The sequence below is a fragment of the Dendrobates tinctorius genome, unplaced genomic scaffold, assembly GCF_039654945.1.
Source record: "Dendrobates tinctorius isolate UK_male_01 unplaced genomic scaffold, ASM3965494v1 ptg000265l, whole genome shotgun sequence".
Lineage (NCBI taxonomy): Eukaryota > Metazoa > Chordata > Amphibia > Anura > Dendrobatidae > Dendrobates > Dendrobates tinctorius.
The window spans coordinates 3764602-3776924 of NW_027361932.1; positions in this window are offsets into that span (position 1 = coordinate 3764602).

Consider the following 12323-nt stretch of genomic DNA (forward strand, 5'->3'; position numbering starts at 1 on the left):
TATATATACCAGGATGGGGTCCAGGATAAGGGACGTATACCAGGATGGGGGATATATATCAGGATGGAGTCCAGCATAAGCAACATATAAACCAGGATAGGGGATATATATATCAGGACGGGGACCAGGATAATGGACATATATACCAGGATGGAGAGTAGAATCATAGAATCATAGAGTTGGAAGGGACCTCCTGGGCCATCTGATCCAACCCCCTGCTCAAAGCAGGATTCGCTAAATCATCCCAGACAGATGTCTGTCCAGCCACTGTTTGAAGACTTCTATTGAAGGAGAATTCACCATCTCCCATGGCAGCCTGTTCCTCTCATTGATCACTCTGTCAAAAACTTTTTTCTAATATCTTATCTGTGTCTCCTCTCATTGTTTCATCCCATTGCTTCTAGTCTTTTCTTGTGCAAATGAGAATAAAGATGATCCTTCTACAATGTGACAGCCCTTGAGATATTTGTAGACAGCTATTAAGTCTCCTCTCAGTCTTCTCTTCTGCAAGCTAAACATTCCCAAATCCTGCAACCTTTCCTCATAAGACAGAGTTTGCAGACCGGTCACCATTTTTGTCGCTCTTTTCTGAACTTGCTCCAGTTTGTTGATGTCTTTTTTAAAATGTGGCGTCCAAAACTGGACAAAGTATTCCAGATGAGGTCTGACCAAAGAGGAGAAGAGGGCAATAATGACTTCACGTGATCTAGACTGTATGCTTCTGTTAACACATCCTAGAATTGCATTTGCCTTTTTTACTGCTGCATCACACTGTTGACTCATATTCAGTCTGTGATCTATTAGTATACCCAAGTCTTTTTCACATGTGCTGTTGCTTAGCCCTATTCCTCCCATTCTGTATATGTGTTTTTCATTTTTATTGCCAAGATGTAGTACTTTGCATTTTTCCCTGTTAAAAACCATTCAGTTAGTTGCTGCCCACTGCTCCAGTTTTTTATATCGTTTTGAATCCTCTCTCTTCTCTAGTATTAGCTATCCCTCCTAGCTTTGTGTCATCAGCAAATTTAATCAGTTTACCCTCAATTCCTTCATCTAAATCGTTAATAAAGATGTTGAACATTGCAGGGCCCAGGACAGAGCCCTGTGGTACCCCACTTGAGACATTCTTCCAACTGGATGTGCAGCCATTTATGACCACTCTTTGGGTCCGATCACTAAGCCAGTTATGAATCCACCTAACAATTGCCTTGTCCATTCCATACTTAGCCATTTTTTCAATAAGGATTGTGTGAGATTCTTTGTCAAATGCTTTGCTGAAGTCAAGATATACTATATCTACAGCATTTCCCTGATCCCCTCAATCAATGATTCTGTCATAGAAGGAAATTAAGTTAGTCTGACATGGCTTATTAGTTACAAACCCATGCTGACTCTGTTTAATCACTTCATTCTTATCCAGGTACTTACATACATGTTGTTTAATAATTTGTTCAAAGATCTTTCCTGGTATAGAAGTCAGACTCACCGGCCTATAGTTGCCTGGGACCACCTTCTTCCCCTTTTTGAAAATAGGAACAACATTTGCTCTTCTCCAGTCTTCTGAGACTTCTCCTGTTCTCCAAGAATTTTCAAAGATTATGGAGAGGGGTTCAAAAATTTCTTCTGCTATCTCCTTCAGTACTCTGGGGTGTAATTCATCTGGACCTGGAGACTTGAATTCATTTAGGTTAGCTTAGTGTTTCCTCACTATCTTTCTGTTTATAGATATCCTGGATTCTTCTATTCCCTTAATAGGACCGTGAAGAACAGTTGATGTTACATTTCCTTTCTAAGAGAAAACAGATGCAAAATAGGAATTTAAAAGTTCGGCCATCTCAACATCCTGTCTTACCATTTCATCATTTTCATCCTGTAAAAATCCTATAGCATCTTTGACTTTTCCTTTACTTTTGACATATCCCCAAAATCCTTTATTATTGCTTTTGACATCTCTTGCAAGCCTCAATTCATTGTCAGCTTTAGTAATCTGATTTGTGCCCTGCAAGTTCTGCAGACAGCATTATATTCTTCTTTAGATATGCCTCCCTCTTTCCATTTTATAAACATTTCTTTCTTCCTTTTTAGCATGTGCTTAAGTTCTGTGTTCATCCATCCTGGTTTCCTTAAATGCTTCCTATTCTTCCCCTTTTCAGAATTGTTAACAATTGTGCTTTGAGAATTTCATTTTTCAAGATTTCCCATCCTTCCTGGACATTTTTGTCCTTAAGGATATCCAGCCATTGGATCCCTCCAATTCTTTTTCTGAATCCCTTAAAATCTGCCTTTCTGAAATCTAACCTTGACGTCTGAGTCTTCACAGGTCTTCCTCCTCTAGTTATTCAAAATTCTAAAATAGCATGGTCGCTACCTCCTAGGGTCCCAGCCACTTTTACCTCCTCAACCATTTCCTCCCTGTTTATAAGGATTAGATCCAAGGTAGCAGATCCCCTTGTTTTCTTCCCTACCTTTTGGACGATAAAGTTGTCAGCAAGAGAGGATAAGAATTTCCTTGACCTGTTAGTTTTGCCTGAGAGAGATTCCCAACAAATGTCAGGATAGTTGAAATTTCCCATGACAACTATGTCATATTTTTTGGAGAACTTGGCCATTTGATGCATAAAGAGTTCATCCATATCTTCAGCTTGCACAGGCGGCCTGTAGTAAATGCCTACAAGGGTGTCCTTTCCATTGTCTGTCCTTGTATTCTTACCCAAACAGTTTCCACAGAACTCCCAGTCTCTGAAGCTTCAATCTCTGTGCAGATACACGCATTTCTAAGGCTGGCTTCACACTTGTGGTTTTTTTGCGCAGAGTTTTTGCGCATGCATTTTTTTTCCTATACTTAACATGGGTGGCATTGGAATGCGTTTGTACGTGTTTCTATGTGCATGCGGTTTTTTGTAGTGTGCGCCCAGGCGCACAAAATGCATCCTGTTGCATTTTTTGTGCGTCCGACCTGTCTAAAAAAACGCATGCGCACGCAATGCGCACAAATTCACCCAAAAACACATTAAAGTCTATGGGAGCGCTGACGTCAGCGCAAAAAACGCATGCTTTTTTTTGCAAAAAACAAGAAAACGCATGATGCGTTTTTTATGCGCGTTTGTACTGCGCATACAGCGCAGCGCAAAAACCGCAAGTTTGAAAGTAGCCTAACATACAATGCGACACCTCCTCCTCATATATATATGGATGGGAGGCCGCGGTCCAAATTTTGCACCGAGGCCCATCAGACTGTAATTATGCCACTGTACTTTATATACACATATTACTATCCCAAACCATATATCAGAAAAACAAATTTTCAAACGCCTACTGGTCCAACATAAGCCAAAAGTAAAATCAATAGCAAACAGGTAAATAGATCCCTGTGGGTGAAGAAAGTTTAATGAAAGATAACCACTGACTTCTCTGTCCTCCTAGCAGACGAGTGTTGTCAGCACCGAGTGAAAAACCTTTTTCAGGATTATAACATTGATTGAAACATGAGCAATAAAAAGAAACATGAACAAGTATTTAATACATTTATTCTGCAAAATATATACACATTTGACCATTTAATTTTTTACTTAAAAACCAATGCAAAATATAAAAGCATTCATGTAGATTTCTTTTTCTGAGTATTCACACCTCATTACATGGCAGTGGAATGTAACCTGCATTCTCCCCAATCTATTTCCTAATTAGTATGCAGGACACAGCAAAGAAAATTTCCTATGGGACACTCATTATATAGTGCATATGAATGGGCTTTAATCAGGCATATTTGTTGCTATGGAGCAACACAAGCTCCGTCGCCTCTTGGGTGGCACCTTTTGAAATTATAGCTTCCATAGCAGTTTTCTTTCTTTTGGCATAATAAGATGACAATTTGTGGCTAAGCCAGAAACCTAGGGGGACTGCAATTAATTAAATTGTAACAGAAAAGTCAATGCAAACAACACAGTACATTTACAAGTCATATACTGTTTGTTTTGACCTGGAGGTGGATTTAGAGGGTATACATTTCTGGATTCCTCGATATATACAGCAATTTGGATGTTAGAATTTCTTGATTTAAAACTATTTATCATGTAGATTTGAACTATGTAATGAAGTCATAAAAATACCAGGAACCGCTATAAGGAATGTGTCTCCATAATAAACACTGAACAATACTGTCGCTCCTGTTACATCCTATGCTATCACAGATAAGGTAATGGTTGTCACATAACAAGGCAATATTTGGCAGATTAAGGGCTTGTTCAGACAAGCGCATAAATTAGAGGTGCACTGTCCGATTTGATGCCAAATAGCACATGGACAGCACGCTGTTAGTCAATAAGGCTGTTCAGATGTCCAAATCCTCTCACAGACCGAGCGTTCGTGTGAAAAAACTGGAAGCATGTACTACACTTTGGTCTGATTTATAGACCAGGCTAGGGCATGTCAATAGCAAGAAGCTCATGGGCACACGGAGCAACACTGGGGCCATGTCCTTGCATTTATTTGCAGTGTTTTTTGTGAGGATTACGTGTGTGCTTTGTCTATAGTAGGGGTTTAATAAAGTTAGTTTTATTCACCAAAAACACGGGGGAGGGGGAAACATTGCAAAAAAGTTCGATGCGTTTTTGCAGCGTTTTTTCACTTTCTCATTTATTTGTATGTGTGCAAAAATGCTGGCAGAAGTGACATGCTGCGGATTTCAAAGCGCTGCAGTTCTAAAATTTATTCAGGAAAAAAAGGCAAAGATGCGCATGAGATTTCTGAAATCTTATAGCTTTTGCTGGTCCTGTAAAAAGCAGCTTTTAATTTGCATAAAGACACTGCAAAAACGCTGCATGTGAACATTTTATTACATCATTATATTATGGACCGATTACATCTAGACAGATGCATCCAAAAATGCTAATGGTGATTCTGCAGTAGCAGCTTGGTCTAATCCCCATGTGCTTTGTTCTAACTGTTTAAGGCTCTGTTCCCACAGTAAGAATTTGGTGTATTTTTGATGTTGAAGATTTTCTGTAGCATTTTTACACCAATCAGCTAAATTAGGTTACTTGCGTTTCTTCATTGTGGTTTTAGTGCGTTTTTTCAGTTGAAGAATTTTTGTCTCCTTTTGATATGTCATGTTTTAAATAAAATTGCTTTATTTTGGAAACTTACTGCTACATAGCTTTAATAAAACCTTATTAATCCTATGCGGATTTTATGAATTTTTAATGCTTTGCCGCTGCAGAAGCAGAATAAAAACACATATGTATATTTCATCTTTGGGGTTTGGGTGGGGCCATACACAGCTCAGACTAGTTTCACATTTGCGTCTTTGTGTGCAGCGCATCGTGCGCAAGTAGAAACGCATGCAAAAACGCATGCAAACGCATCATTTTCATACACATCAGTGTACGCATGACAACAAAAAAAGCAGCATTTGCAAGCGTTTTTGCATGCGTTTGCATTTTTATGTGCAAGCGTTCTCTAGGTGTCACATTTCACAGGAGGAAAATCCTTGAAAAATCCTTGAAACAGACTCCACCAATGGGACACCAGTGGGTGTGTGTCATGGGAATTCTTTATATAGACCCTGTCACAGCTGAATTCTTCAGATTTTTTTGCTTTTTCCTTTGTCACCATGGATCTGCGTTGGGAGAGTTTTCGCTTCAACTAGGATCTGGACATCGCGCTGTCTCATGCTTTTGCATTTGTTTGTCAGCAAGAAGGGAAAAAAAAGAGAGACAGCGAAGACGGCAGCAGCGTTTTTGGAGACATCCGATTATTGAACTCCGGGATAGCCATGGAGCGTACCACACCCTCTACAGCGAGCTCCAGGCAAACCTGGCGAAATTTATTGACTATACCCGGATGTCCCAAGAAAGCTTCATGGATTTACTTGGTCATGTTCAAGGAGCCATCCGGAGACAGGACACACAGCTCTGTCGTGCGATTCCTCCTGAGGAACGGCTCCTGGTCACATTACGGTACATAATATTTAAAAACCAATGCCTGCATAATAGTTTTTGTTCTGCCATGTACGAATCCAAAGCCTGCATAATTATTGTTCTGCCATGTAGTAAACAAAAGCCTGCAGAATTATTGTTATGCCATGTACTAATATTTTTTTCATTTCAGTGTTTTGAAAAACCCTGGACATAAATATTAATTTTTTTTCTTTCTCTGTTTGGCAAATTCCTGGCTACTGGAGAGTCTGTCATCACTCCACTTCCACTACCGGCTTGGAATCTCCACCTTGTCAGGAATAGTTGCGGACACCTGCCAGGTTTTGTGGGACGTTCTCTGTCCAGAATTTATGCCCCTGCCCACCGCGGAAAAGTGGATTGAAATAGTTGAACAATTCTTGACAGTATGCAATTTCCCCAACTGTTTGGGAACAGTGGATGGGAAACACATCAGGATAACCAGACCCGCAAGAAGTGGATCGGAGTACTATAGCTATAAAAAGTACTCCGGCCAGTACTCATGGCCATTCACTCAATGGTCCTCTGCGGCCACTCACAAAGATGGTCACACGCTGGACCTTATCTTCACCCGTCTCTGTTCCCTCACTAATCTCAATAACTCACCCCTCCCCCTGTCTGATCACAACCTACTGACATTCTCTTCCCTCTCCTCTCCTACTGCGCAACCCCTGCTCCATAAACTCGCTCACCCTCGCAGGAATCTCAAACACCTCAATTTACAATAACTCTCTGAGTCCCTTCTCCCTCTTACAGACATAGCTTCACTTCATGACACAGATGCTGCTGCCACTTTTTATAACACCACAATAACAGCAACACTTGATTCGGCTGCCCCCCTCACGCAAAGCAAAACTCGAACAATCAACAGGCAGCCCTGGCTGACCAGCCTGACCAAAGAATTGAGATGGGTTTCCAGGGCCGCTGAGCGGAGATGGAAGAGAACCCATTCTACTGAGCACTTCAGCGCATACAAGCAGTCCCTTGCCAGCTTTAAGTCCACGTTCTCGGCCGCAAAACAAACTTACTTCGCATCTCTCATATCCTCCCTGTCTCACAACCCTAAACAGCTCTTCAACACTTTCAAATCTCTACTCTGTCCCACAGTACCTCCTCCCATCCTCTCATTTCTGCTGAAGACTTTGCGTCCTTCTTTAAGCAGAAGATTGACACGATCAGACAAAACTTTGGCCCGCAGCCCCCAATGCCCCTCTTATCCGCTCAGCCCTATTCTGTAAAAGCCAGCTTCTCCACCATAACAGAAGATCTGTTCTCCACCCTTCTGTAAAGATCACACCTCACCACTTGTGCCATCGACCCACTCCCGTCTCACCTCATCCCTAACTTGGCCACAGTCTTCATCCCATCTCTAACACACTTCTTCAACCTTTCACTTACAAATGGTGTCTTTCCCTCATCCTTCAAACATGCCTCAATCACACCCATCCTCAAAAAGCCCTCCCTTGACCCATCCTCTGTGTCTAACTATCGCCCGATATCTCTTCTCCCTTACACCTCAAAACTACTGGAACAGCATGTATATCTTGAACTGTCCTCCCACCTCTCCTCCTCTTCCCTCTTTGACCGGTTACAATCTGGCTTCCGACCGCATCACTCAACTGAAACTGCCCTAATTAAAGTCACTAACGACTTACTAACCGCCAAGAGCAAGCGACACTACTCTGTCGTCCTTCTCCTGGACATGTCCTCTGCCTTCGACACCATAGACCATTCCCTCCCGTTACAGACTCTATCATCTTTTGGCATCACAGACTTGGCCCTATCCTGGATCTCATCATACCTAACAGACCGAACATTTAGTGTCTCCCTTTCACACACCACCTCCTCACCTCGCCCCCTGTCTGTCGGTGTTCATCAAGGCTCTGTCCTAGGACCCCTACTATTCTCCATCTACACCTTCGGCTTGTGACAACTCATAGAATCCCACAGTTTGCAGAATCACCTCTATGCCAATGACATGCAGATCTACCTATCTGGACTCAACCTCGCCTCCTTACTGGCTGAAATCCCACAATGTCTGTCTGCTATCTCAGCCTTCTTCTCTGCTCGCTTTCTCAAACTGAACATGGACAAAACAGAATTCATCATCTTTCCCCCATCTCACTCTACCCCTCCACCAGACCTATCCATCAATGTCAATGGCTGCTCTATTTCCCAAGTCCAGCACGCTCGGTGCCTTGGGGTGATCCTCAACTCTGCGCTCTCTTTCAAACCACATATCCAAGCTCTCGCCTCCTCCTGCCGCCTCAAACTCAAAAATATTTCCCGGATCCGCTACTTCCTCAACCATGAAACCACAAAAACACTAGTGCATGCTCTTATCATCTCCCACCTCGACTACTGCTACCTCCTACTCTCTGACCTCCCCTCTAGCACTCTGGCACCGCTCCAGTCCATCCTACTCTCTGTTGCCCAACTAATCCACCTGTCTCCCCGCTATTCCCCTGCCTCCCCCTATGCCAGGCCCTTCACTGGCTTCCTATTGCCAGAGGCTCCAATTCAAAACCCTAACCATGAAATACAAAGCCATCCACATCCTGTCTCCTCCATACATCTGTGACATGGTCTCTAGGTACCTACCCGCACGCAACCTTCGATCATCTCAAGATCTCCTTCTCTACTCCCCCCTTATCTCTTCTTCCCACAACCACATACAAGACTGCTCCTGTGCTTCCCCCATACTCTGGAACTCTCAGACTCTCACCATCAACGGAAACCTTCAAGAAGAACCTGCAGACCCACCTGTTCCGACAAGCCTACAACCTGCAATGATCCTCGGTCTACTGAACCACTGCACGACCTGCTCTTCCCTCTCCTACTGTATTCTCACCCATCCCTCTAGACTGTGAGCCCTCACGGGCAGGGTCCCCTCTCCTTATGTACTTTTGTGTCCCTTGTCTTACACATGTTTATTATACTTGTCTATATTTCCCCTTTTCACATGTAAAGCGCCATGGAATAAATGGCGCTGTATAAATGCATAATAATAATAATTGCGGATGCAGACTTTCAGTTTGTTGCGGTGGACATTGGGGCATTTGGCCGGGGCAATGACTCCCAGACTTTTAAGAACTCGGACATGGGCCATAGGTTATATGGCAACCATTTTAATTTTCCCCTGCCACGGCCTCTTCCCCACACTGAAGGTCCTGCCATTTGTAATGGTTGGGGATGAGTCCTTTCAAATGTGCCAAAACCTGGACTTGGACCACACGAGAAAAATATTTAATTACAGACTCACAAGGGCAGAAGAACTGTAGAGTGTGCCTTTGGGATTCTTGTGTCCAGATGGCGCATTCTCGGCACAGCCATTAATCTTAAACTGGAAACAGTGGATGAGGTGGTGAAAGCGTGTGTGGTTCTTCACAATTTTGTTATGGCTAAAGAGCGCCCTAACTTTGAACTAGATGAACCAGCTGCCAACCCATTGCCTGATTTCTCTCAGCATCCTCTCAGGTCATCAGTTGAAGTTGGCCAAATGAGGGACCAATTTGCTGCATACATTATCTCTGATGTAGGACGTGCAGCATGGCAAGATGGTGTAAAATTGTTTTCTTGTGTGTATGTAAATAAAAAACCTGTTTTGACACCTGTACCAAGTGCAGTCTGTCTTTATACACTCCAATACAATAATCACCTGCCCATGTGTCCAGAGTATTCAGGATGCTGTGTTTTGTGCATCCTGACTTTACTAGGGCTCCTGACCAGGTGAGTCTAGATATAAAAGTTGTATGACCTTCATCATCTCTCCAGACTGTGTTCAATAAGGCAGATTGCAGTGACGGTGGAGATAATACAACTAATATTTATATCACCTGGCCTGATGTTACAAATAGTGATTTTCGGATGCACTAGCATCCTTCACTCTCTATGACACCTGACCATGTGAGTATAAATATTAGTTGTATTATCTCCACTGTCGCTTCAGTATGCATGCAGACTGGAGAGATGATAAAGGTCTATACAACTTCTACAATCCCCTGGCCTAGTGTCATGCTGAAGTGAGGATGCCCAAAAAAACGCATCATGACTAGAGTTGAGCGAAACGGGTCGGTCAATTTCAAAAGTCACCGACTTTCGCAAAAGTCGGGTTTCATGAAACGAAACCCGACCATAGCGTGAGGTCGGCCACGAGGTCAGCGACCATGGCTCCAAAGTCGCACTTCAAATGATGCTTCAGCGCCCTTTTTCAGCCAATGATGGAGGACGCACACTGTGGGCAACGTGATGACATAGGCAGCGGTCACCACCATCTTTGAGAAGGGCATGCAAGTGATTGGCTTGCTTTGTGTGGCATCACAGGGGCTATAAAAGGGCGTGCACACCGACCGCCATCTTACTTCTGCTGATGTCAAATTGGTACTATAGGTTCTATGGAACTCGGTAGCATGGGTCAGAGAAGACAGACACAGTATATGTTCAAAGGTTCAGTATTATATTGTAGCAACAGGTCACAGTACTATGCAAAGATAGTTCAGGGGTATTGCAGGAAGCAGGCTTCAGTATTACACGGTAAGCAGATATAAGTTCTGGCAACAGGTAGAGTCTGTACGAACCAACTGGCGAGAGTCTGAGGTCCGGGAGCACACAGTCCTAAAGTCCTGAGCCTGGACCGGGCTTCAAGCGGAGAGCAGGCCGCAGAGATGAATGAAGCAGAGCAGATCCGGACAGGAGAGGCGGTCAGGCAGGACGGCAGGTAAGTAACAAATGGAGAATCCCGAGGTATAGAAGAAGCAGGCACAATGCGAGTTCTCCAAGCTTGGCAGCAGGTGAAGATCCAGATACACAAGCACAGGTATAATGTGCTGAGTCCCTTTAGTACACAGCAGGCAGGAAACAGGAAAAGTCAAACAGGAACAAGATGGCCCCTTGTGAAGCTACTTACTCCATCTTTGATAAGGGCAAAAGTAAGGGCAAAGTCAAACAGAACAGGAACATGGCTCAGAGCCTCACACTATTCCCTCCTTCAAGGATGTCCTCCGGACGACCATAGATCAGGTTTATTGGGGTATCGGCTGTGGAACCGTTGGATCAGACGGGGAGCTCGAATGTTCTCCTGAGGTTCCCAGGAATTCTCCTCCGATGGGTAACCCTGCCATTTCACCAAGTACTGAAGTTTCCCCCTATGGATCCGAGAGTCGATGATCCCTTCCACGATAAATTCTTCTTGCCCGTCAATGAGAACCGGACCAGGTGGAACAGGTGTACGTCCAGGAAAAGGATTCGGTACTACCGGTTTAAGCAAGGAGACATGAAAAACAGGGTGTATTTTCAAAGATGTAGGCAACTTAAGACGGCAGGCTACAGGACTCACTATGTTGTCAATTTTGTATGGGCCAACATATTTCTGTCCCAACTTAGATGTCGGAATCCTTAATTTCAAATTTCTTGTCGAAAGCCAGACCATGTCTCCTACCTTGTATGTTGGTGCTGGTTTACGGAACCTGTCTGCAGCTCTCTTGTATCTCTCTTGAGCTGTAGCCAGCGTTTGTTTCAAAGACTCTAAATTCTGTTGTAAACACGTAATTCGGTCAGCTGCTGCGGGTACAGACGTGTCTATCGGGAGTCAAGGGAGGATGCTGGGATGATACCCCTTATTGGCGAAGAAAGGAGACTGCTTGGTGGAGGCACTCTGCGAGTTGTTATATGTAAATTCGGCCATCGGGAGTAAGTTTACCCAATCATCTTGCAAGTGGCATACGTAGCAACATAAATACTGCTCCAAGGTTTGATTAGTCCGTTCCGTTTGTCCGTTAGACGGCAGATGAAAAGCAGATGATAGATTTACCTTGATGTCCAGGGCAGCACAGAAACGTCGCCAAAATTTTGAGTTAAATTGGACCCCTCGATCTGATATCACTTCGTCAGGAACTCCATGTAGCCGAAAAACATTTTGTACGATGAGGTCCGCTGTCTGTTTGGCTGTCGGAAGACCGATACAGGGAATGAAGTGGGCAGCCTTGGTCAAACGGTCGATCACTACTAGGATAGTGTTTTTCCCCTTAGAAGTAGGCAATTCTAAAATGAAATCCATTGAAACAGACCCCCAAGGGCGAGATGGAATAGGGAGGGGTTGTAACAGTCCCGTAGGTGAGGAGCGGGGAACCTTTGATCTTGCACATACCTCACATGACGAAACATAATGCTGAACGTCTCTCCGGTAGGTCGGCCACCAAAAGAAGCGAGACAAGAATTCCTGAGTCTTCTGGACTCCTCTATGACCGGCGATCTTTGAGTCATGCATTAATTTTAGTACACTTAGTCTGACCGTTTCCGGAATATACAGGCGTTGCCCCTGAAACCAAAGTCTGTTTTTCAAGGTTAGGTTTACCTGATTGGGGGGGTCGG